The sequence below is a fragment of the Ochotona curzoniae genome, unplaced genomic scaffold (genome assembly GCF_017591425.1).
Source record: "Ochotona curzoniae isolate NIBS_2020 unplaced genomic scaffold, NIBS_Ocur_1.0 scaffold_3208, whole genome shotgun sequence".
In the NCBI taxonomy this organism is placed as follows: Eukaryota; Metazoa; Chordata; class Mammalia; order Lagomorpha; family Ochotonidae; genus Ochotona; species Ochotona curzoniae.
This window is the reverse complement of record NW_024467106.1, coordinates 27,466,982-27,494,770: the sequence shown is the minus strand read 5'-3', so window position 1 is coordinate 27,494,770 and position 27,789 is coordinate 27,466,982.

Below are 27,789 nucleotides of genomic sequence, written 5' to 3'. Positions count from 1 at the left end.
GGGAAAGAGAGAGAGAGAGAGAGAGAGATCCTCCATCCACTAGTTGACTCCTCAAGTGGCTGCAACAGCCAGAGCTGGGTTGATCCAATGCCAGGTCCTGGAGCCAGGAGCTTGTTTTGAGTCTCACGTATGTATATAGGGGCCCAAGGATTTCTGCTTTCCCAGGTCATTAGCAGGGAGCTGGATCAGAAATGGAGCAGCTTGGACAAGAACTTGCACTTAAGCATTGATTTTACACACTGTACCATGGCACTGGCCCCAAGTTTGTTGTTTTGTAGCATACCGAGGCATCACCCAAATCAGGATATAGAGCTAAGTGGGATCTGAAAACTTGACAGATGCTTATCAACTGCTCAGCACTGAGAAAAACACTGCTTTTGAATATTGCCAGGAGGTGGAGCCCCTTTCCCATCAATTCTTCTCCTACTTCTTAGATTTCTAGAAATAATCAGTGCTGTTCACAGTCCCCTTACCAATCATGGCTGTGGTCAGGCTGTCATGACCCCAGCTCTGGAGGGTGGCTGTGGAGTGACAGTCCCACCCAGAGCTCCTGGGGCTTTGCTCTGACCTTGCAATTAGTCCCTCTCCACACCCTTCTGGGAGAACACGGTGTTCTTAAAGATAGGGACCATGGACAACACAGTGGCTGTGCAGTTTCAACTACAGACAACTGAATTTTATGTTATGCCCCATTTGCTAGTCCTTGTCATGGTTGTGGGAGAAGGAGAGATGTGTCCTGGACAGGCCCTTCTGGGAACTCACATCCTTGAAGGGGGATCCAGAGTCATGGCCGGCTGCCCCCTCTGCTCCCATGGGATTCTCTTTCTGAGGATGCCTGGATTCCTCCCTTCAGTGCAGATCACGCCCCTGGGCCTCCATCAGCTTTTCAATCTGCTACTTGGGATTCAGTGAGTCCCTAAACAACCTGTCTTCTTAGTCTCTGACCCTGCTTCCTTCTCCATCCTTCTGGCATCACTAACTCCCCAAGCAGCCTCCTGAAGCCTCATCTGGGACCCATGCCCCACACTTCTTTCTTCTCTTCTAGCACTCCTCCCCTGTGTGCAGGGGCCTCCCAGGCAGCTGAACCCATCCTCCCCCCCATTCTCTGCCAAGGCTTACCTACCTTCCAGACCCAGAAAACCACCTCTATCTTTACAGACACAGCCCAGTCCCTTCTGCTCCATGTGGCATCCTTCTTGCACCTGTTGGTCATTGCCATCCTCTGTTAGAACTTCTTTAAGGACTTTCAGGCAGTTCTCCCCATTCCTTTCTTCTGTTGCCTGGGTTCCTGGTACCTAAGGTGATGCCTGCCCTTGATCTTAGAGCATGAATGGGTGAAGTCTGCTTTAAGCACTGGAATGCAGAGGGAAGGTATAGCCACAGTGCTATATTAACCACTCCTGCTGTGACCCAAGTCTTTCTTAAAGGGCCAGAACATGCTCATCCAAGTAAGGGCTTTGAGACGTTGCCCTCATCTTCTCCATCCCTGACACAGACACCACACGGCTCAGTGCTTGCAAATGCTGAAGCCAGAGAAACTTTGTCATAATTACTTCCCTACTTGAAAGTACAAACTATGTAATTGGCTTGTAAGTGATCTTAAATTAATACAAATAATGAAGTGTGCTCGGAATACTCAAGTACTGGTATATCCAATTGAACACAATTAAAACGAAGATAGATTTATTAGCATTGTGACAATTATTGATGAAAATGGGAATGATAAATAAGGAGCCATGTTGAGTACAACAGGGAATCGGTAATATTTCTTCCAAGTCATCATTTTGCTGTGACTGCCCAATTATTAGTACATTTAATGTGTTATTCAGTGCAATTAATTACCCACTTTGTCTCCAGAAAGGCACTAGGGGAAAAACTACTTCCTGCTCCGAGTGGTGGCTGCTGGGAGGATGAATGCTGAGGGTCCAAGAACTTGGTGACGAGATCAGCTGTTGGCAAAAATGACTCGTGGTAGACCTGAAGGAAGTCACACACACCCCCAGGAAAGAAGGGACAAGGGGACGCCAGGTTCCCAGTCTCACAGCCAGTTGTCATGTAAACTTGAAATGTGCCAGTAAGTAGGCTGGCAGGTGGAATCAGAAAACCTGACTTGAACCTTGGCAAGGTCATCCCGGTACGTGAACTGGGTTGAGCTACAGCACTTCTCTACATAATGGCACCAACACCATCTGCCTGCAAAGGGGATCAGCCTGTGGTGCTGGTGTGTGGGGCCAGGTGACTCAGGACTTTGTTCATGCTCCATCTGACTTGGGATTTGCTCCTGGTTCCTGTAAACCATCTCTAAGAGTCGCCTTTGGATGCCTTTTCTGGGTCCTTGACATCATAATGCAAGGTCCACATGAAAGATTGCACACCTACCTTCCGACGCCACTTTTCCGAGGTCCACAAGCCTCCTTTCCTCTGAAGTTTAAGATGGCAAAGTAACAACTGTTTCAGACTTTTATAAATCCTTTGCCCGATGGCCTTCTTATTGGTCCATTACCCCCATTCTGGCAGCTGGAACGGGTTTAATGAGCTACATTGTACCAACAAGAGCAAGCTCTGGAATGGAGATTGAGAGACAGGGGAAGTGACTTGCTCAAGGTCACAGAGCTAAGAAGTGATAGCTTGAGGAATTGAACTTGACACTAACAACCATGTTCCCTGCCCCTTCAGGTTTCAGATCACATTGCCATGTCTCCGTACCCTTGGAGTCCCCTGACTTCCAACCCTCCCCAGTGCCAAGGGTTCACTGTCTTGTTTCATAAAGCTAATTGCTAGTTTTTACATAAAGGCTTTATTTTATGAGCTCCAAATTGCCCAAATTAGATTTTATTAAGCTCACATGTATGATTTTCCTTGTTTTTATTAAAATTAAGTTCACTCATTTGCCATTTGCAAGGGAGTTTGAAATTGGGATCGCTTTGTATCCACGGAAACACAGGGCGAATCTTCTCTCTGATCAGACTTTCACCCACAGAGAGGCAGGGGGTGGGAGGGGTGGAAGGCAGCTGGTAATTAGGTGCATAATTCACAGGCAAGCTCCTGCAGCCCAGCGGCCCAGCGCCTCGACTGGGAAGCTCACAGTTGGTGGCAGCTCAGCCTGCATTTCCCAGCAGCGTGGGGTGGACAGTTGGTGGCAAGGGAGGAGCTGGTGTCCCTGTGAGTTAGGCCTCACACTCATTGGTGACTGTGCAGAAGGGATGTTTCTTATTCTGGGTCTCAGTTTCTGTATCTGTAAAATGGGGAATTAAGGAAATTAGGCTAGGCAAAAGATTGGATTCCATGTTTCAGAGTGGATTTCTGGCTGTGAATGGCTCCCATACTGTTACAGGAAGCATGTTTATGCCAAAGTTGGATGCTGCATCAAACAGCATGCTGATGAACCGATGCATTCAGCAGGTGCTAACTGAACAGCTGCTGTGTCCCCGGGACTCTGTTAGGCTTGGGGCGGAGAGGGACGCATCAAAAGAGGCTCTGCTCTTGAACAACAACCATAGCAATGACCGGAATTAACCACAAAAAACACACTCAACTTAAAAGTGGTCAAATGATGGCAGTCATGGTGAGGATGGTACTGAAGGTGTAGGGAAAGTGCTGGAAATGCCTCCTTTGAGGTGGCGTGTTAGAGCTAAGCTGTGCAGGTCACAAGGACAGGTGACAAATGCAGACAAGGGCAGGCATTGGGTGCAGCATGAAGTCGCTGCTTGGGACACCCATGTCCATAGCAGAGTGCCTAAGTTCGAGTCCTGGCTCCACTCTTGATTTTAGCTTTCTGCTAATGTGCACTTCAGGAGGCAACTTCTGAGGCAACAGGCCTCAGATTCTTAGGTCCTTGCTGCCTGTTTGGGAGAGCTGGGGTGTTTCCAGCTGCTAGCTTCTGCCTGGTCCATCCCTGTTACAGGCATTCAGGGAGCAAGTCAGTGGATAGAAGCTCTCGCTCTCCTCTCCTGCGCATTTCTCTACCTTTCAAATACATTTTTATAAACAAAGTACAAAACAAAGAAGACAAAGAAACAGAGACCTGGCCAGTGGAGAAGGCAAGGTGGAGCAGGCTCAACATGGTGAATGGTGCTGAGATTGATTAGTTACGTCTGCCCTTGGCAGGAGGGAAGGAGTCCCAGTAGCTTGCGTTCCTTATTAACCTCAGTGGTGGATCCTGCAGGCAAGAGCTCCTTCGGGTGTAGCATTGTGGCTCCTAAAAAGAGCTTCTGTGACGTTCACTGGGGTGCATAGGGAGAAGGAGGGGCATTTCCAAACTGGAGTTTGGAAGGATCCTTGTTTCCACGCCAAAGAGTGGCACGCCCGTCTTGGCACCTGCTTTATGCTGCAGTAGCTGGAATCTACTTGCTGAGCAGTTTGTGAGGTACCGGTGCTCACATGACTGAGATGAGTCACCTTCAGTTTGGGTGAGGACAATTTCATTATGTTGAAAATGGGAGGGGGAAGTACTAGAAATCACCTCTTAGAGTTTTGTGGGAATTAAATAACAAATGAACACAAAAGACCTTGTAAGATGTGACAGCAGGACTGGTGCCATGGCAAAGCACATTAAGCTTCTGCCTGCTGTGCTGGCATTCCATATGGGTGCCGAGTTGAGTCCTGACTACACCACTTCCAATCCAGCTCCATGCTAACGTACCCGAGAAAGCAGAAAAGCATGGCCCAAGTTCTTGGGCTCATGCACCTATGTGGGAGACCCAGGTGAAGCTCCTGGCTTCTGACCTGCCCAGCTTTGGCTGTTCTGGTTATTAAGGGAGTGAACCAGCAGATGGAAAATCTCTCTCTCTCTCTCTGTCTCTCCTCTCTGTAAATCTGCCTTTCAAATAAAAGTGAATCTTAAAAAAATGCGACACCAGTCTTTTTTAAAAATATTTATTTTATTTTTATTACAAAGTCAGATATACAGAGAGGAGGAGAGACAGAGAGGAAGATCCAATGACTCACTCCCCAAGTGACCGCAACGGCCGGTGCTGTGCTGATCTGAAGCCGGGTACCAGGAACTTCATTCCAGATTTCCCATGAGGGTGCAGGGTCCCAAGACTTTGGGCCGTCCTTGGCTGCTTTCCCAGGCCACAAGCAGGGAGCTGGATGGGAAGTGAAGCAGCTGGGATTAGAACCGGCGCCCATATGGGATCCCGGCACATTCAAGGCGAGGATTTTAGCCACTACACCATGCCACCGGGCACCAGTCTTTAAGATGTTTATCACTTATTTATTGGATGCTTATGGTTCATACTATAAAACACTGTTACTAGGATTTTAAAATTTTCATCTCTTGAAGCCCATTCTTCAGAAGAACTGATGCTTTTTCTTTTTCTGAAAGTATTTTTCAAAAATTTGAAACAGCGAAACAGGCATAAATAAAAGTTGAGGCCTTAGATCCATTTGTTCACTCTCCAAATTCTTACAACGGCTGTGGTCGGGCCAGGCTGAATCTAGGCTAAATCCAGCCTGGATTTCCCATTTGGGAAGGAGGATCCATCACCTACCGCCCTCAGTGTGTCGGTTAACAGGAAGCCAGAAGCAGAGCAAGGGCACAAACCCAGGTGCTCTGATAATAGATGGTGGCTATGTCATGGTATGTCCAACGTGCTCATCCCTGTGGAGTTTTTGCTTGAGTATACATTGCCGTAGCTTTTACGGAAAGCAATTAGCAGGATGCATCCATGGCAATGGAAAACATATTTCTTTTTTTTTTTTTTTAGATTTATTTTTATTATCCTCTCATTGGAAAGGCGGATATACATAGAGGAGAGACAGAGAGGAAGATCCTCCGTCCGATGATTCATACCCCAAGTGAGCGCAACGGCCGATGCTATGCCGATCCGAAGCCAGGAGCCTCTTCCGGGTCTCCCACACAGGTGCAGGGTCCCAAGGCTTTGGGCCGTCCTTGACTGCTTTCCCAGGCCACAGGCAGGGAGCTGGAAGGGAAGCGGGGCTGCTGGGATAGAACCGTCGCCCATATGGGATCCCGGGCGTGCAAGGCGAGGACCTTAACCACTTGCGCCACTGCCCCGGGCCCTTCTTTTTTTTTTTTAAACCCAGGAATTCTACTTAGAATCTAACAAAAAGAAAAAAGTGGAGTTTTGCTTTTAGCCACGATTGAGTAGCATGTAGTAGCCTAACGAACTAGGAACACTGAACAAAATATGAAAGAAAAGTTGTGTACATACTTTCAATGGAAATGAATGAACTATCATCACAGAGGAAAAAACATGAATGAATCTCACATAGTGTTGGGCAAGAGGAACCAGTGCAATTTGCTATTGGAATTTGCATAAAATTCAAATGCATATTTATATACAGATGATATGTAAGATCTATGAAACTGCAGCTAGGGGCAGGCATTTGGCCTAGCAGGATATGTATGTCCCATTTTAGGGTGTCTGAGTTCCATGCTCACCTCCAACCACTGCCTTCAGTTTTCTGCTGATGCAGACCTTGCGAGCCAGTGGTGATGGCACAAGTGGTTGGAGTTTTCCTACCATGTAGGAGACCCGGATTGAGTTCTTGGATCTTGCAAGAGTTCAGCCCTGCTCGGTCATCTCAAACATCTAGCTCCAAGAGGAGCTAGGAGCTTCTTCTAGGTCTCTCCCATGGGACAAGCATTTGGGCCATCCTCTGCTGTTTCCTTAGGTGCCTTAACAGGGAGCTGGTACATATGTGGGTTGCTGGCACCGCAGGCAGCTTTACCGGCTATGCCACAGCATGGACCCAGTCCTTCTATTTCTCGACCTGGGTGGTGGTTCTAGGAGATGTTCTCTTGGTGTCAAGTCATTAGGCTGTAAACTTCTGAGTTTTGCACTTTTCTGTCTGGATGGTTCACTTTGGTTTAAAAAACACCTTAAGTAAAAATAGAAATGATTGGACATGTGGACAGAGATGGCAATGATGACGTGGATGGCAGCATGCTAGATAATAGCAGAAAAGAGAGATAACTTCACACTCTGGAAATGGGAAAGATTTAGACAAGCTACAACAGTAATACAAAATCGTGCTTTCATAAGCTCTTCAACTGTATGGGAGCATTCCAATACTACAATATTCTACAGTTCTGTAGAATTTGAGCTTGGGCTAACAGGTCTACCTCTTTCACGCTGGTGGCTAAAGGGTGGGATGGCTGCATTTCACCTCAGTCTCCGCACCAGTGAGCTGCGGGTGGGCAATGTTAACCCCCAAACAAGGAAGGAACCTCAAGGATTCTTTAGCACTTTTATTCTTTATTTGTTTTTCCCCATTTTCAAGGGCAGTTAAGCAGATCCTGTTCCCTGACCTTGCTCGCCTTAGTTCTCTTTGTTCTCTAAGTGCTATCATCTTTCCACCACCTGCTTTCACATGTGAACGCCTCTTCCAGTTGCTGGCTTTCCCACACCAGCAAGGAAGACTGGAGAACCGCTGAGGACAGCCTCCCTGCTCTCTCCCACCCTCTGGCAACCTTCCTCTTGTAAGATGCAGAGCCACTCCGGATGCAAAATCCTGGAGAAGAAGAGACACGATTTCTCACCAGCCATAAAGTTCCCCGGGCTGCTCATGGCCACCTAGTGAGTGCATTTTGCTGTCATTCAGGGTTGTGGTAGCACCCTTTCTGTCCCTCATTCCACTCTTACCGAGACCAGTCACAGGGGACCTTGTGCGGCCACTACCCATCACACAGAGTCCTGGGAGAGCTGTTGCAATCCTCAGGAGCATGAGGGCGATCATGTCCTCATTCACACCACTTTCCTGTGCTCCCAAGGATGGCAGTGGCGTGAACAGACACTGAGGGTTTGATTCAAGGGGGCTGGATGGGGTGGTATTTTTTCCCTAATAGCCTGCTATTCCCTTCAGGCATATGGAGTCAGTGAGGGAGGCATTTGGATACATTTATGTTCCTTAAAGAAAAAAAATTTTTTTGACTCAAGACAATCCATTGCCGTTAAGTGGCAGATGTAGGGTGACTTCCATATTTCATATTTACCATATGAGCTGCTTAGTCATATTTTTACTTGAAGTAGATATGGAATTATCTTTCTGTCATCTTTCATTTGATCATTATATATCTCTATCTGTTATCAATAGCTATCATCTAAGCTATCTATCTCGTTAGATGTTTTAAAATGTCCCTCTTCCCTCAAATGAAGTTGTGAAAGAGATGAATAGAGCTGTTTTATGGCAGATAATACTAAGCAAAAGATAAGGAAGATACTAAAATATTTTTAAAAACCCTGCACAAGTATAGTTCTGGCCAGTGGCGTTGAAAAACTGAAGTCAATGTTTGATACAGAGGGTTGTGGATTAACTTTCATCTTAAATGATAAATTTAAAAGACACTTATGTTTTGCAATCCAATATTTTCCCTTTTAGAAATTTAGACCATGTGAGTCATTTAGTGGAAGATTCAAGAGCATTATTCACTAATACTCTTACAGAGTCATTATGTAGGATTTCAGTGAAATTATGAAAAAACATATTATTTAATATTAACATATTAAGTACACTGAGAAAATGCCAGGCAACGAAATATATAGCTATTAAAATGATTACAAAATCAATTAAAATGATCAGGAAAACATAAATATATCCATATGCACAAATGTGTATGACAGGGGAGCAACAAAGAATTTGATCCACTTATAATTATTTTGGTATATGGCTGAGAAAAAAGAACCAGAAGAAAATATGTTTCATTAAACAGTTATCTACTTATAAAAGAGATGTATACATTTAGAATCATGTCATTAATACAACATCAAAGACAACAAAGCCAATGGAACATACTAGTTAGGGGATGTTGAGAATTTGGGATGCTTCCTTTTGTGATGTCCTGAGAGCTTTGAGGTGTTGAGAGAGGGCTGCTAAGGTCACCTTGCTCTATCTCCTGATTCTTATAATAATGTTTGTCTTGTTAACCTTGCCATGTTGTACTCTGGGTTCCCTTGACTTGTGTAACAGGTAAGCAACCCCAGAAGTCTCTCTTCAAGTGTGGCTCTATGTTTGGGAGAGATCCAACAGGGAAGAGTGGTCGGAAGAGGCAGATGCTCAAAAGCGCAACTAGGAAAGCCAGACTTCCCATCTCACATTTTGTTTGTTCAAACCAAAATTCTTTTGTTCTGAGCAGATTGGCACCAACTTCTCAAAATTTGCATCAGAGAACAAAGATTCGTGTTTAACTAAAAACAAAGAGAGTAGCACAGCTTGCTTCTCAAAGGTTCCTCCTGCCCCCACTCCCACCCACACAGATTCTCTATTTTTGATCTTCTAGGGGCAAGGAAACCTATCCAGCTGGATTAGGGACAACTTCCTGGGGGAGAAGCAGAAGTGCTGTGTGAGGGCCTCCTGAATGAAGACACTGATCCAGGGAGGGGCTTTGAGAGCTGGTTTGGGGGCTGGCACAAGGACTTGGGTTGCCTTGTTTCTGAGTTGGGGACAATATTCCAGAGCATCAAATTTACAAAGCTAGGGTCTGGATACAGGGGTACTACTCGGTTACTTTGACATGAACTGGATTTGTGGGGGAAAGACTGTTTCCCAGAACTCCCATACTTAGTCCTGGCTCTGCCTCTTACTAGCTATGGAATTTGGGGCAATCTCATTTTCTGAATGGACTTCAGTTTTCTTCTTAATGAAATAGGACAATCATCTCTGTCTTGCAAAATTCACAGGATTATTGTAAAGATTATTTAAGTACAAGATTGGAAGGACTTGCAACATAGTACACATGCTAATGTGTACTATTGGAAATAGTGATGTTACAATTTTGAGTTTTATGGGCCTTCAAATTTGTATGTGTTTGAGAGAGAGAGAGAGAAAGACACACCACACACACACACACACACACACACACACACCCGTCTTTTCTTTGCTGATTAATTTCCCAAATGCCTGCATTAACTGGGAGAGGGTCAGCTAAAGCTGGGAATCTGGACTTAATCCAAGTCTCCCACATGGCTTGTAAGGACTCAGGCACATGAGCTATTGTCTGCTGTGACCTATGGGCATTAGCAGGAAGCTAGATCAGAAGTGTGGGAGCACAGGGTCCTCGCCTTGAACACGCCGGGATCCCATATGGGCTCCGGTTCTAATCCCGGCAGCTCCACTTCCCATCCAGCTCCCTCTTTGTGGCCTGGAAAAGCAGCTGAGGATGGCCCAAAGCCTTGGGGTCCTGCACCCACGTGGGAGACAGGGAGGAGATTCCTTGCTCCTGGCTTCGGATCAGCTCAACTTTGGCCATTGCAGCCACTTGGGAAGTGAATCAACAGACAGAAAATCTTCCTCTCTGTCTTTCCTCCTCTCTGTATATCTGACTTTTGAATAAAAATAAATAAATCTTTTTTAAAAAGATAAAAAATAAGAATACTGAATATTCCTTTTTTTTTTTTTGAAAGACAGATATATATAGAGGAAGAGAGACAGAGAGGAAGATTTTCTGTCTGTTGATTCACTTCCCAAGTGGCTGCAATGTCTTGTGCTGAGCCAGTCTGAAGCCAGGTTCCCGGAGTCTCTTCCGGGTTTCCTACACTGCAGGGTCCCAAGGCTTTGGGCAGTTCTTAACTGCTTTCTCAGGCCACAGGTAGGGAGCTGGATGGGAAGTGGGGCTGTCAAGATTAGAACCAGCACTCAAATGGGATCTTGGTACATGTAAGGCAAGGACATAGGCACTAGGCTACTGCACTGGGCCCTGACTATTCCAATTTTTATCTGTACTTGATCATGCTTCCTGATTTATTGTTCTAATCCACTGGTCAGTCTCAATATCTGCACCTGCATCTGCAGTACTAGATCATTTTTTAGTAGAGTATACAGTGTGTATTTTGACATCTGTAGGAAAAAAACAAACAAAAAAATGCTGTTGAATTTAGTTTGTAATTGCATTGGTAGTTACATGTAGGTAAATCTACATATTTTCTATATTAGATCTTGAAATTCTAATCATGAATATGGTTTACTATTTATTATTTATTTATTTTTAAATAATGAATTCATTTTGTTCTTGATGATGTTTACATAGCTAAGAGGGATGCATACCCATGTGGACCATTGGTTAGGGTGGGAGGCTCAAAGAATTGGGGAAAATGGCTAAGAAAGCTGTCCTCAATCTCTTCTTTCTCTTCCTGCATCTGGGGAAAGTGGAGAGAGAAGGGAAGAGGGCTGCTCCAAGCAACCCAACTGCAACAGTACCCACAAATGGGGGACAGCCATCTGATGTCATCCCAGGGTTGCTGATGTGGAACATGTTCTGAGGATACTGCTTAAGCAGTTTTGATAGTTCTGAGATGTTGTTGATCTCGTTGCTCCAAAGTTGAGGAAATCCTTCTAAGGCCCAGTGGCTGACACAGTCCACATTAGTCTGAATTCACTCAGATACTGGAGAGCTTGACTGGGAGAGCTGTCCAATTTGTTCTGTCCTCCATGGTACTAGTTGTCCTCTGCAGGCCTCAATGATCTGGTGTCTCTCTTGAACACCCGGGCATGCAGTCCACTGCGCAGGCCCCAGCCACCCTGGAGATCCAGTGAAGATTCATACCAAAGTGTTCACAGTTCATGATAAAAATGGATTCTGAAAAAAAGTATGATTGAATTTCAAAATTTGCTTTGCACAAAACAAACTTACCTCTTAATTCCATTTTATTTTACCTTTTTGAAGTACCTCAGTATTAGTTGCAAAGAGCACACCTGCTAATTTTTGCATCTTTGACCTCCAGGACAATTTTTGTAACTAGTATCAATGATAAGAATCAATTTTGCCTGGCTCTCTTTAGTGAGAATGCTTCTAAAACCCCACCATTAGTGTTTTTTTTAAAAAATATTTATTTATTTTAATTTGAAGGGTAGGTTTATAGAGAAAAGAAAACAGAAAGACACAGAGAAAGAGAGGTCTCCCAACCACCGGTTCACTCTCCAAGTGACCTCAGTGGTCAGAGCTGAGCCGATCCGAAGCCAAGCACTGGAGACTTCTCCAGTTCTCCCACATGGGTTTCAGGGGCCCAAGGACGTAAGCCATCCTCCACTGCCCTCCTAGGTCATAAGCAAGAGGCCGGATCAGAAGTGGAGCAGCCAAGACAGAAACCAGTGTCCATATGGGATGTTGACACTGCAGGTAAATGATTAGCCCAACAGGCCACTGTGTTGGCCCCTACTATTAGATATTTAATTGGTGAAAGTTTTGATAGGAATCTTTTTCTATTCCCAAAGTAATAAGATTGAAAGAATTAATTCTGAATACTGTACTTGATTAAATGCTATTGTATTTATGGAGGTAATTAATATTACTTAATGTCTATGGTGAGTACTGGAATGAATTTCTTGGCTGTGGATTTGTCTTTCCTCCCTTAATATGCTCCACTTGGATAAACTGCACTCTGTAAAAGGTTCCTTCATTTCATCTGTTCATACCCATGATTTACGGTGTTGTGGTCTGTGATATGCCTGGTCTTGCTTTCCACGGGTCCTACATGTTCTCCCCATTCCCAGCTCTAAAGCTGTCTCGTTGTTAACAATAACCATGGTCCCATTAGCACCATCACTCTTCCTTAAACATGTCAGCCTTTGTCACACTTCAGTCGCTACATGTATGTCCATTGAAATACTTTTCCCTGTGGTGTTTGCGTAGCTCATTAACACCTGGCCACCTGAATTCGTTGCTTCTTTATTCTGCTGTTCTCCACTCCTTTAGCCTTCTCTATGTCCTCCCAGTCAAAGTTGGGTTTCTTTATTTCCTACCTGTCTCCTCTTACTAAGCTGCTATTCCATGAGAGCACAGGTATGGTCTGCCTGGATCCTGCTGTGTATCATAAAGTAGATGCTTGGGAAATATCCATTGAATGAACGTACAGCTTTTCATTGTTTTTTTTTTTTCCTTTTTGTCTAATGTGTCTGGATGAAAAAGCACTTCATTTTGTCTTCTTCATTGCTTGCTAGTTGGCAGATAGGATTGTGACATTTAAGTCCCCATGAACCTGTTAAGGGCATTGAATGAGAAATGTCTACGAAGCCCTTAGCCCCGTGCTAGGCATGTGGTGATGACGTCTTGCTATCGTCATTGATAACACCCTCACGAAACAACTCGGGGGCCTCTCAGAACCTCAAATCCCTCCTCACCGTCACATGCTGCTTATTTCCCAGGGCAATTTAAGAATGGCCAAGTTTCAGGCGAATACTGTTGTATCCAAGAGAGAGCCTCCTTCAAGGAACCAGGGAGGTGGAGTGACCAGTGGGGCAGAGCAAAGTTTCAGACCAGTCTCCCCACTACCTCTGCTACTTAGTGATTCTGGATCAGTGATGAACCCTCTCAGGCCGGTGCTGTAATGGATAAAATTACTGCTTGTTGCACTACCATCCCATATGGCACCAGTTCAACTCCTGGCAGCTCCACTTCTGAGCCAGCCTGAGAAAGTGACAAATGACAGCCCAAGTCCTTGGATCCCTGCCCCCATGTGGGAGACCTAGAGGAAGATTCTGCCTGCTGGCTTCTGATCAGCCCAGCTCTGGCTGTTGTGGGCATTTGGGAGTGAATCGGCAGATGGAGGATCTCTGTCTCTCTCTATAACTCTGCTTTTCAAATAAGTAAGTAAATACATAAATAAATAAAAATTAAAAAAAAAAAACTTAAAAAATGATGGACCTCCCTTGGGTCCCCATTTTTCTTGTTATCACTGCTCAATTTAAAACATGGGTAAAGATCGTTATCTTCACAGGGAGACTGTGGAAGCTAAATAAGAGCAAAGATACAAGAAACTCTGCTGTCATTTTCCACAAAAGTGGGCTTAATCATCATTTAATAAATATCTGTTATATTTGTGAACAGGATTGGCAAATCACGTTTTAGAACATTCTTGTTCCAATTTTCCATCATCAAAATAATCACACTTCGCACATCTTCATGGGCAGATTTCACAGCTAGTTGGAGTCAGGAGAAGTTCTTTAGTTAACAAATTCTTTGCCCAATTTCCCAACCTGCACGTGATGGTGGGGGTTATTCTAGATGGGCTTGTGGTGTGACATGGGGAGAAGGCAGTATGGTGGTGTTGGTGAGGGCGGTGATCACAGAGCTAAGCTACAGTGCCCTTGTTGGTGCCAGCCCCATGCTAACAGCTATGCGACCTCACCTTCATCTTTCCTTATTTCCAGGCAACAAAGTAGAGCTCCAGAGGGGTGCAGCCACTTGCCCAAGTCCAACCAGAGGCAGAGACCATTTCAGAGTAGCAGCCCGACTTTGCAGTCTGCATTCTGTGTTAGAATGGAGCAGGGGCCTGTGGTACAGCAACTCTCTTCTCTCAGCATGTCTGAAGGAAGCGGTGAGGATAGATAGACATATGCACTGTCTCTCCACCCACATCCATATTGGGCAGGGAGAGCCTCGGCCATCCAGGCTGTCATTCCACGTGACATTTTGCTCAGAGTATGTGCTTGACAAGCATGACTTTGAAAGAATGGAGACCCAGTACATACTGTAAATGCAGGATCACGTGTGGTCTTCCCTTGAAGACTTCTGGCAATAAGATTACAAGTGCATGCTGGAAAAGTGCCAGAAAGAACCAGTGTTCAGTCTTAGCATCTATTTCTGGCATATGTGTCTTTTTAGGTAAGCCTATTAATCCAAGTGGCAGTCTGAGAGCTGGTCACCAAACCTAGTCTATGTTGCCTCACCTTTGAAGCCAGGTGTGCTATGGGATGTGAATGGAATTGATGAGTGTCATTTTCTGACTGTGATCATTAAGAATTAAATATTGTTGTTGTTGTTGTGGCTGTTCTAACTCATATCAGTTGTTGATCTTGTTTCATGGCTTCTCAATTATGGAACTGTATAATGATGGAGTACTGGGGTCTATCATATACAGATGTGGGGGTAAAATGGAACATGCATCCCTGCTTCCAGATGAAAGATGGATTCCCAATGAACTGTTGGACATGTGTAGACAATGGGATGTTGGACTGTCTGACACTGACTGTACCAACAATGTTGGGGTACACTTAAATAAGAGACTGATAGAACTGATTCCTTATGAAGGATTACATCATTGTAGTAAAATGGGAAATTCTGTTGGGGGATGGGAGTTTGGGGGTGGGAATCCCAGCCTATATGAAATTGTACCACATAATTCAAAATCCAAAATAAAAATATATTAAAAAAAGAATTAAGTGCATAGGGCTCAGTGCATTAGCCTAGCACCTAAAGTCCTCACCTTGCATTCTCCAGGATCCCATATGGGCACTGATTCTAATCCTGGCTGCTCCACTTCCCATCCAGCTCCCTCTTTGTGGCCTGGAAAAGCAACTGAGGATGGCCCAAAGCCTTGGGACCCTGCACCCACGTGGGAGACAGGGAGGAGATTCCTTGCTCCTGGCTTCAGATCAGCTCAACTCTGGCCGTTGTGGCCGCTTGGGGAGTAAATCATCAGACAGAATATCTTCCTCTCTGTCTGTCCTCCTCTCTGTATATCTGACTTTCCAATAAAAATAAAATAAATATTGGAAAGAAAAGAATTAAGTGCATGTCTCATCTCCCTTTCTCTTTTTTGGTTAGCTGACTGAACCAAAGGAAGCTGAAGCCCCAAGCAAGCAGGACAGAGCCACAGCATGGAAGGAGACTAGGGCTCTGCGAGGTTGCCCAGCTCCTATGTGGGATGGCTGCATCTGTGGTGAAGCTTGTGTTGAGGCACGAGAGTTAGGGGATCTGCTCTATCAGCTGGCATTGCCTTAACCACTCAAAACTCTGTGGTCTCAACTACCTGGTCTTCATAGAGTTTGAGGTGATAACTCACGCAGGTAGAGTAAGTAACTGGCCTCAGAGGGCTGTCTCAGCAGTTCCGTGTTGCCCTCTCCTCAAAGCAGGGAACTCACACACGATCGCCTAACATGCAGCCCTTAGAGACAATGCTTACTGGTACTGGAAAACTCTGGACTTCCATTTAGGCAACTTCTTCATGTGTCCGGATTTGGCAACTAGAAGGGGAAATAGAGCCTCCATGCCAGGTGTGAACAGTCTTCCATTCTCTCTCTCTCTTTGGCCACAGCACAGAAGCAGAAGTGATACTCTGTGGCTGAGTCCCCTTTCTGTCACTGCGGTGCCCAGGGGTTCTCACAATGCCTCTCCCCCTTTTCTCAGCAACCTGGCTTCTGGACCCTAGTGCCTCAAATTTGTGATTAAAACCAGCTGCGCCAACAGGAAGACCTCATTGCCTTTATTTACATGGAGCATTTCAGAACACAATGCATATGGGCTTTCCTGAGGTGGACAGAACTAATAGGCAGTGTGACAAGGGTGGCCAAAGGCAGAGCTTTGGTGCCTACCACAGGCAACTTTTTCTATCATCAACTGCTCTCAGCAATCTCCATGAACTTGATCTTAGAATCAAGGGTGCAAAAATTGGATCTTCCTTCTGCTAAAGAATAAGAAGACTTTCTTTTAGAATTCGAACTGGCCATACGTAGAGAGTTAATTATCTCATATAGGCTATTATACAACCGTTTCCAAAGTGTTTAATAAAACGGGAACATGCTCACTGAAAAAAAAAATCAGGCTATAAAATAAAATAATACAATACAGTCACAATTTGTTTAAAATGTTGCTACATTTACACATACAGTGAAAAAATGACTGCATGGGAAGACAGCTCAGTGTTAACAGGAGGTATTTTTGGAGGATGAGATCAGGGCTGAAATTAATATTTTAAATATTTTAAATTTATACTTAAGTTCCTTTTTGATGTTTTTAGTGTTTGTTGCATAAGCACAATTTTCAAATTACAACTTTTTTGAGAGGCAAAAGAAAATTAAGTGAGCCATGGAGAACCTGTAAACAAATTGTTATCAAATTTATAAATTATATAACATGCTATAAGAATTCAAGACTAGCATAGCAAGTTCCTCATACAGTACTTCAAACTTTTAAAATTATTTTTCTTAGTCTACTTCAGAGTGCCTAGATAATGGTTTCATTTGTTATTAATAATTTTAGTTTAGTTTTCTTAAAAATTTTTGAAAAGAAATCCAAACCTCTATAGCTAAAATTAAAATCCAAACTAGACGACAAATTATCTAAATTTGACAAGAAATTAAGGGTTAACTTATCTAGTGTTTTAAAAGTGTTACTTATAAGAAATTAATCAAGTCCCTGACTGATAAATGAACAGAAGCTTATTTTTCTCAAGAAATTACTGAAATAACAATAAAGGTTATTTTTGACTGGCAGCCATCATCAAAGCAATACGCTATGAGACAACCTACGTCCGCACACAAGCAGTTGTGACTGATGAATACCTCTTTTCTTGGAGTTAGCCCATTGATATCCATCAAGGGCTGTGACTGGCACTTTGATCCTTTCTTTCAGTTATTTTCATTATGGAAATGCGCTGTGTAGATAATGCAACAGAAACAAAAAAGCTAAATGAAGAAAAAAACAAGTCCTGGTATTTTCTTTAAGCATAAGGAAAAGCATACTTGAAACAGTACGAATGAGCCATAGAATAAGGAAGTAAGTTGTGGAAGCCTCACTGAATGGAACACAAAATAAAGACTGTACGGACACTTATGCCCCATAGCACCATGGCGTGTGTTGTCTACACCATCCAATCCAATACTTGACATAAGAGAACATATTAACAGTAAAACCACGTATGTCCATGACCAAAAATGGAAAAGAAAAATGAAAGAATTGCATCTCAATGAGGTTATGATCTTTTTTCTTTTTTCAAACATTTAGAAAAATTGTTTTCAGTATATATTGAATGAAAAGAAACAAGATTTATATTCTATGCACTTTCATAAACAAATGAAAAGATTCTAAATATGAAATTTCAGCTGATTTAACTTCTGCTTTAGCAATAAAAATGATTAAAATCACTTTGATGAATGATTTCAACAGCTACTTATTCTGCTTCCTGTTTTCTATTGCTGCTGCCACAGTCACCACAAATTGCATGGCTTAATATGACTTAGATTTATTACGGCACGGTTCTGTAGGTCAAAAAGTGACAGCCAAGTCTCCCTGGTCCCAGGTCAAGGTGTTGACAGAGCTACATACTTGTTGAACCATCCTGGGGACAGTCTGTTTCCCTACCCCTTTTGGATTCTAGAGATCACCAGCATTTTGTGGCTCACAGCTTAAGCACCAGCAGTGGCACATAGGGAACTGTACCATTCTGCCCTTGTCTCCTGCCCCTTCCATTTCTGAGAATTTATATGCTTGGACTGGGCTCACGAAGATCAGCTCCCTGTCTGATTAGCACCCTCGATATGTCCTTGAAATCTTAATCCCCTTTCCCCAAAGGGGTGACAGTTGCCCCTTACTTTACCTAACACAAGCCTCTACTGTGGTAGCTGATTTTGGGAAAGGGAGATGAGGCACAGAAATGAAGTTCATGGTTAAAACTTGAGAACAGCTCTGTCAGAGTATACCTATGCCACAAAGCCACCGCTTGGGCAGTAATTAGTGTCATGATGAGCTAAAAGATGATGGGGTTGAGAGTCAGGAGAGAAGCTAGGTGAGTCGATTCAAGTTGCCTGGTGCAATAGCGTTTGGACTAGATCCGAAAGGGAAGGTCAGATTTGGATACAAAAGATGGCAGAGGAAGTCAGTAGCATTTCAAGTCACAGATAAAGATCCAAATGGATAAAATCACCGTGTAAAGAAAAAAAATGGTCAAACATCAAAAATTTTCCCCCAATCTTGTACTTCAAAGCAAAAGGCATGGAGGCAAAAGACAGCAATAAGTGTCACAGCAAAAATTAAAAAGTCTCTTTTAACCCCTTTTCTAAGTCAGAGCTTCCAGTTTGTTTGCTTTGTCAGCTGTTCATATTCTCACTTCTTTCCTTACACAGCCTCCAAGGTGCCAGTTACACAGTTCTCTTCTAGAGAAGTAGCCTCTTCGCAACTTTTTATGGCATGTAAAGCCTTCTGCTTGGAGCAGGACAAGTTCTGCCGTCTCGATTTGACCAGCTGGAGCTAAAGACTGCCTGATAGCGAAAACTCCTACTGGGTGCCAATCAAGCAAGTCCATCAGATTTTCTCTGCTTAGGGCAATGGAACAGGAGGGACCTAGCAAAGCAGAGAGAGAGGGAGGGACAGAGGGAGGGAGAGGAGAGGAGAAAGAGAGAGGAGAGAGAAGCACTGGCTTGAGGGTCTACTGTAATCTCCCAGTAAGCTTCCCATTGTTGAAGGTTTCCTGCTTGTGTGTCTGTGTGTCTCTCTTAAAATGAATGGAAATAGTCCTTGGCATGTTTCAAGGAGAAATCATGAGGTCTCCCCAAACTTCAGAGTCTGCTGTGCCTGGAGGTTATTTTGGTTATGAAGATTTTCATATTGATTTGATTATTCATGAGCTGGAAACAGTCTTTTTGGTAGCCAAGTGCTTCTCTTTTGCACCTTATCACACAGCTCCTACTTACTGAGTTTCAGATAACTACACATATATGATTTTTTTTTTTTGCCAAAGTCCTGGATAGACTCTGTAACATGTCGCATCCATTTATGCGCCTGGATTCAGAGTGATAAGGGTGCTGCTAAGCCCCTCTGTCGAAAATCCAGAGACTGTATTCCTGGGGAAATGATGCTGCCTGGACTCAACACCCAACTCTATATGGCGAGACATGAAGATATGGCTAGAATGCATTACAAGGCTTTGAACTCAAATTTGTGATTTTTCTCCCACCCTATAAAAATAAAACTGTAGAAGGTGTACATTTGGCTTCAAAGTTAAGGTGCCAGTTAACCTGCCTATGTCCCATACTTTAGTACTTGAGTTGGATACCTGGCTCCGGTTCCCGACTCTATCTTCCTTCTAACACAAACCCTGGGAGAAAGCAGCAATGGCTCAGGTCGTTAGGCTCCTCCCCTGCCCCGTGGATGAACTTCTGGATCCCAGCTTTTGCTTTGGTCTAGCACTGACCATTGCAGGCTTTTTGGAAGAGAACCAGCAGATAGGACCTCTCTCACTCTCCCCCCTCCCTCCCAAATAGAAATATTTAAAAAATAGAACTCTATTAAAACTCAAAGCAGAGAAGATGTAAGTGCTGCTGAGTTACCAAGGCAGACAAATCTCTAACCAAAGAAACTAGTAGATTAGTTACTGCTTCAGTTCATAAAAGTAAAAAAGGTGACTAGATGAAAAAAGACACCTTTAAAGATATTATTGGCAATAATGGGTATTCAGTGGGATAAAATGGAAACAGACAGGAAGCACAGAGAGAGGAAGGATTTATATGCATGTCTTAGAAATTCAGATATGAGAAGATATTGAATCCAAGCTCTCTTTTTATAATCACAACCACAAGGACCTCAGGAACAGTAACTGACAAACTGGAAACCATTACCAGTCAATTGGAGGAAGCAGAAAAGAATCTTCCAGAACAGTGAGTACCAAGAAATTCCATAAATTGGGTTTTAAAACTAAAGACATTTTTGAAGTTTGGCAGGCGAGGAATATCCTTTAAGCAACAGGCAAATGTGAATGAAGTGAAAAGGGAAATAGGAAGGAAAACTTCTTGTCACGGAGTTCGCAAAGTGCAACTGTAGAAACAACTCAAGAACAGCTGCACGGAGAAACCCAAATAAAGGTGCACCCGGCTAGTTAACAACCGAAACTTCTTAATGCCTATGTGTGAATAAAAAGATCTGGACAGCATATGGAAAATGGAAAGTGCTTAACATGATAAAAATAGAACCCTATTTAGAGCCAGCTACTCCAGAGAAAAATGAAGTTTATGGTTCCCAAGTTTAATATACCACCCATAACAAGAGCCCTTCTCCAGGCTTAGTTTGCAGCCAAAATGTGTCCTTGGGCATAAGGGGTAGAGAAGATTCTGGGGCAGCCAGGGGGTCAGCACAAGTCAGTGAAGGTGCTGAGAGCCAATGAGGCCAGGAACAAGTGCAGTTATGACATCACGGGTAAGATCAACCAACCAGCCTGCCTGGAACTGAAGGTTTTCCAACGCATGGGACTGTCAGGCATAGAGCACTGGACAGTGCAGGCAAATGGGGAAGTTTGGTCACCCTAGTTTTCCCAGTGAGACAACCAGTGATGCTAATTGTGTTCAACTGCTAGTATAGGTCAGATAGAGAACTATGATTCTGTCTGGGGTGGGAAATGTCCAGCCTGAGGGCCATAGGAGGCCTGGGAAATCATTTGATCTGGTCCTACCAAGGCCACTGAAGGCAGGCCTAAGAAGTTAATAAATCCATAGCAAGCTAATAAAAAAAAATTCACCATTTATTTGAAAGGCACAGTTGAGGAGGTGGGAGAAGGAGAGAGGGAGAGAGAGAATTTTCCATCTGCTGACTCACTCCCCAAATAGCTGCAACAGCAGGGTTTGGGCCTGCCCTGGCCCACCTCCAGCTCTGGCTCTTGTGTTCATCAGCAGGAGCTGTAGCCTGATAGAGAATTTCCTCAAGTTCCCCAACCAGGCCTGCTCTCAGACCTGGATTTCACACATGTTGGAGGGTGGTAAGCCAGTCCAGCCTGGTCCCAATCCCAGTTCCTGTGAGTGTTGGTGAATTCTGTGGTCATGCCTAGCTCAGCCTGCCACCACCTCCAAGTTCTTGTGCAAACCAGTGGGTACTGCATTCCCGCAGAGGTGAGCCCCCAAACTCCTTGAAGAATCTGCTTCAAGACCAGGTTCTCTGGCGTGTGGGTTGCTGTCATGACCCAGCCTTGTATGACTCATCCCCTGCCCTGAGTATTTTGACCCAGCCCTGCCAGGCAGGCACCCAGCCCTAGCTTTTGTGTGTACTTGTGGATGGTGGGTGATGCCACCTAGCCTACCCCAGGCCAGGTCTCCCACATGGGCGGGTGCATTGGTCTGATTCAGACAGGCCCTCCAGTTGCTCCTCTCTAAACTACACAATCTCAATTCCCTTGTTTACTTGCCACTGCAGTAGCCCAATTCTTGGAAGCCCCCAGCTGTTGTTCCGTTCCTGTAAACTGCTCCCTCAGTGCCTCCACTCCCACACATTCCCAACCCCTCACCCATTCCCAAGGCAATCCACAGCCCTCTTGCTGATGCAGGTCTCCATATATCTTTAAAAAGGTAAAAATAGAATAGCATTAACCAGGCCCAGAATGCCAGCCAGCTACTGACTACTTTTCTCCCAGCAATACAACACTTGCCCAGGTACAATGCAACCTAGGTAGTTGCCTATAGCTGAAGAGTAAATTTTTAAGTTGATAATTTTACATAGCCTGTAAATGATCTTGAATGTATTCAAATGACTCTTAACAGAAAAAATAGCCCCTACCCAGAGTATAAACTTTTCAAGCACTATATTTTCAAATTTGTTATCAATGATTCCAAAATTTATATATTTTATCAGTTTCTAGAGAAAATGGTCCTAAAATAGCCAACATTTAAGCCTTTGCTTATTCATTCCATTAAATATCTGCTGCAGGTTTTGTATACTCTGGGATGGGGGTGAGCTTACAAAGTTCCTACCTGCGTGGGACTTAGAAGCTAAGAAGAAGATATGAAATTAACAAAAATATGCTTGCCATTAAAAATGTGAGTGAGGATAATGAAGGGTGGTTGACAGGGACACAGAGGGTGTGGCTTGGATTGGGGGAGGGAAGAGGTGCTCAGGGAAGTCCCTCTGAGGAAGGGACTAAAAGCTGAGGACTGAAGGACGGGAAGGAGGTACCAGTGAAGACCAGGCTGCAGGGAGGAAACAGTGTTGGGACTGGGCTTGGCACAATAGCTTAGTGGCTAAATCCTCACCTTGCATCTGGTGGGATACCATAAAGGCACCAATTCATATCTCAGCTGCTCCACTTCCCATCCAGCTCCCTGCTTGTGGCCTGGGGAAGCAGTGCGGATCTAAGAGCCTTGGGACCCTGCACCTGCGTGGGAGACCTGGAAGAAACTCCTGGTTTCAGATCAGCTCAGCTCCAGCCATTGTGACCACTTGCGGAGCGAAACAGCAGACGGAAGATCTTTCTCTATCTCATTCTCTCTGTATATCTGTCTTTCCAATAATAAAAATAATAATAAAAAGAAGTGTTGGGATGGGGGGAGTGGTGGGGAGGCAGAGGACAGGATGCTCCAGACAGTGGTACCACAAGCAAAAGGGCCAGTGGCTTGTGGAGTAGGAGGAGCAGAATTACCAAGAATGTTGAAGGTAAAGAGTGAATGGTGATCCTTTCTGCTTGAACTCTTCTTGGAGTATCTGTTAATACAGCTGTCCTGGTTTTTTTTTTTGAAGAACACACATCATCAAAGGCTTTGGGACACAGATGGGAGCTGAAGGTCTGAAACAGCTGAAAAGAAAATGGTGGGACTTAGAAGGATTTGTTATGGAGGATAAAACACTGCTTAAGCAGAGATTTGCAAAAACAAGGAGGGAGACCCCCAAAAGCTGTTCCTAGCTGTTCTAAGTGATAGCAGAGATGCTAACAATGGCCCCATGTCCATCAGACCCAGGAATGCCTCAATATCGCTTCTTAGGCATGCAAAGAGGTTGCTAAAGAGAGGTACCTGTGGGAACCAAAGCAGGGAAAGCAACATATTCTCCTTGTGTGGGGCCCAAACTATCAGCAGAGCTCTGGTGAACTTGGCTGAGACCTCATGCTGGAGAGAGGCTTCTCTCCACTGCTAGGATGGCCACACTGCCAAGGGTCAGAAACTGTCTTAATTAGTGTGTGCTGATGCACGTAGCATAGACTGGGCAGATTCTAAACTACAAAAATTTCTTACAGTTCAGGAGAGTGGAAAGTCCAAGATCAAAGTGTCAGCAGATTTGCTGCCTGGTGAGGGACTACTTCCTGGTTTATAGATGGTGTCTTTTGCTGTGTTCTTATCTGGTGCAAAGGGTGGGGTCTCTCTGTGACCTCTTATATAAGAGTACTCCACCTGTGTGACCCAATCACCCCAAAGGCCTCACCTGCTAACACTATCACTTGGGTGGAGTAGGGAGGAGTGGGATTTCACATAGAAAATCCTATGGTGAACTTTTAGAGCATTCAGGTCATAGAAAAAGCCAGAGAGAGAGAGAGAGAGAGAGAGAGAATGAACCACAGGGTAGACCACTTCTGTGTTGTTGTGGTGTATGCCTCCACACCATAGAAGCAAACAGGCATGACTTGTAAATACCCAGCAGCTCTTCCTACTGGAACACATGTCCAGTGTCCTCACATCTGAGCTTGCAGCTGAGAATCCACATCTCATCGAGTGAAACAAGGAGTGGGCTGCAAAGAGGGGCAAGAACTTGAGTGCACCTGTGCCCCAGGTTTCCAGAAAGGCCCATATGACAAGCCCAAGGTCAATGAGGGCATGAATTACCTATCTTGGGACAGGAGATGAGCAGGGGAAATCCTAACTTGTGTGTTCACATAGCTGCTGGGGTCCATGGCCACCGGCAAAAGGGAGATCATAAACAATTACCCTACAAGGGGAAGGACCTGGTGTGAACTGGAGGGGATCAAGTGACCGTCATTATAAGTGGAAACCGAATATGGAGGGAGAGACAGCAATGGGTTCAAGTTGCCCATCCCAGCACATCCACCCCCCATGCACTTGACAACTTTAGGGAGATGATGAGCTCAGCAGCTTTGAGAAGTTGGGGGCTTCTGAGTTTCCATGAAGGATTATCCATCACAAAAGGTTGTGGGCATTTGATAAGTGAAAAATGAAAAAGGGAAAAAGGAAGTGACAAAACAAAGAAATGGAAACCAGGAGTGGATCTGTTTCAGGAAGCCAGGCCTTGTAAACCTGCTATGACTTATGTTACTCAGTATAATAGGAATCTTGAAGAGAAGCAATGGTTTGCTTTGTAATTTTGGGAGGTTAGGTTTATTAAAATAGAAAACTATAAAACTTGGTGGAGGCATCTAGGAATGAAACCCATATATTGTTTCAGTGTTGCAAGCTGGCCAGTTCTATCCCAGAAGTGAGTTGGAAGCATACTTTTGGAAGCTGGGGGTATTTTATTTACTGGCTGGTGCCAAACAGTGGACTGTCCAGTACCATGACAAGTGAAAGAGGTGACCAACCTTGATCAGCAAATTAGCAATGATCAGGGATTTTTACGCAATAATCATCCAATCAACTAAGAGTTCTCTCTGGTGTATGTTACGAATCATTCAATCAAATCAACCTAATCAATGCACAATATAAATTATCCAATCAATTGTGATGACATGAAACACAGACACCCAATCAGTTTAAGCATCATGTACTTTAAACTATCCAATCAATAAGAGATGTATTTTGTCTAGTAATGAACAACTGAGCCAGGCAAACAGGTCCTTCCAATTCCATATGTAGAAACTTACCTGGGGACAATCAGCTTATTGTGTGAAATGTAAAAGAAATGAAGATCTTATCCTGGAATAAGATATTTTCTTACAATAAATATTTACTTCCCTTTCTGGACTTTCTGAGAATCTGAGGCTATGGACATGTTCCTGAGATGTTTCAGGATATCTAGCCTTACTGTCACCATTTTCTTATTGTTTGGGTTTTCTTGTTGGGGCTGTCACAATATGTGGATATTTTAGGTACAGAGTTTAACACTACTAAAACTCTAGTAGCTTCAGTACATGGTGTCACCTTTCTAGATGATCACTTAGCCATCCTGAGAAGCTTCTAACATGAGACGTCAGTGCCACCATCTCTAAGAACCCACATTGTGGTTCCAGAGCCAGCTGGTTCTCCGAAGCCCTCTCAAATCAATACCATATCTTTTTGCTGTGTTTGTACACTGGCAGAGAGAAACTACCAAATCTTTCCAGTTTGATATCAGTAAGGCATCTGGAGAATTTTTAAAAAGCTGGATGATTTTTTAAAAAAACTATGAGTGGATCCATAACCTGATCTCTACCCAAAGTAAACATGCATAGGGAAATATTTCTCCATCTCTGTACTCCACCTATGATTCTAAGAGATGTTTCAAGTACAATCTGGGTGATGATGTTGAACAAGTGTTTCACAGTCAGAAATATGAAATGAATCTGGGAGTCGCAGCTAACACTAGATTCTAGAAATTCATAATCATGTCAGCAGGGTTGTAAACCTTGAGGATGGAATTTGGCAATGGTAGGAGTCCTATGCTCAGTCATAAGAAACCTCCATGAAGACCAAGATGAGCTGGGAGAGGGCTTTCTCTTCAGGTACTGGCTAGAAGCAGGTGTATGGGGCCAAAGGGGCAGCCAAAAATGGCATGACCTCACATGGGAGAACCACCATTTCCATATAAAACAGTCTTCCCCTTAGCTGTGAGAAATGTATTAATACTCTCAAAGGGTGCCTGAATTGTGTTCTGTCATTAGTGGATGAGTTAATATCATTATATAATAAAAGCCTGGCTAATAATCTTTATTTTTGGAAGGATTAACTGAGATAATGTATGTTAAGCTCTTAGCACAGAACCAGGTACTTAATGAACACTCTAATTTATTTTTAATATTATTATTATTATTATTATTACTACTACTACTGAACACATAAAATCACATGTAAAATCTTCACCATTAACTAATTTAAAAAATCACTTTAATATTAAACCCAAGAGGAAACTTAACTATTAAGTTCTCAAGGGTGGCAAATATTCTGAGAACCAAGGAAATGAAGTAACATCTAGAAAGCTCATCTTTATAACTTAACAGAGGCTTTCAGCATCAAGTCCCAGCCCATAGGAATGCACAAAAACAAGGAGATGGTAATATGGGCCTAGCTGCTTCGAAGTGATAAGTTGATGCAGTATTGAAGTACATAAGACACAATACTGGGTAATAACCCCTACTTAGAAAATGCCAAACTCAAATGTTTCTGCCAGAAGGCAGACAATGATGAGGTTTTAATGAGAAGAGCAAGTGGCATAAGATGACAACAAGGAAAAGCTAATAGTAGACTAAGAATTAATCACAAATGATGAAGTTCACATAGAAATCAGCTAAAAGTGCATACTATTTTCATAACCAGAGAAATTGAAATCATTTGTTAAAATAGCTATAACATCTAAGACTCCCCACACTAGCAGAAGATAATGTACAAAAGTTTGACAAAATCATGCCAGTAGATTAAAAATAATAATACACATGAAAGCATGATAGCTCATTAACAACTGTGAACATGCAGAAATAGGCCAGAAAGGAACAACAGACACAGAGAGGATACAATAAGTCACACACTCATTTCTCTTTTTAAAATGGGAAGTATGAAATCCAAGGTAGAAAAGATAAAATCAAGGAAATGGATAATATTGTAATATTGGCAGGAGGTTAAGAAGTGGTCTCTTTAGATACATGATTTAATAAACTGCAGCAGTTAAATTTTTTGTGTGTATGATTTTTGTTTAAAAAATACTGGACAAAGCCAGGGAAAACTAAATACAAAAACCATGTGGAGGGATTCAGTCATTCTCCAAATTACAGTGTCTTTCCCAAATTCTGTATTTCAACTTCAGAGAATTCTGATGGATCTTCAGAAAATGGAGAATAAACTAACTTGCTTGCTCTTTTTCTTTCTGGTTGCATTTTCTGGGTCATTTCTGTTTCCAGACCTGTCTTTCACACGAACTAATGGGTGTTGCAGGCCAGCCTGATTCTGCCCAGCACAGACTTGGCCCTCTTGCAAACCAGTGGGAGCTGGAGCCTAGTTGGGCGACTACCAATAACCCCCACCAGGCCTGCCCCCTACCCTGGTTCCCATGTTTGCCAGTATTTACAGCAGACTTGTTCAGTCTGTCCCACATCCCATTCAGCTCTTTAACATGTCAATGGGCATTGAAGCCTAGTTTAACCCAACCAGCCCTACTTTCCAGCCCATACACGTGCTGGCAGGTGCCTTTCTGTGTAGCCACCCCTTGCCCTGTCCTGGCTTTCA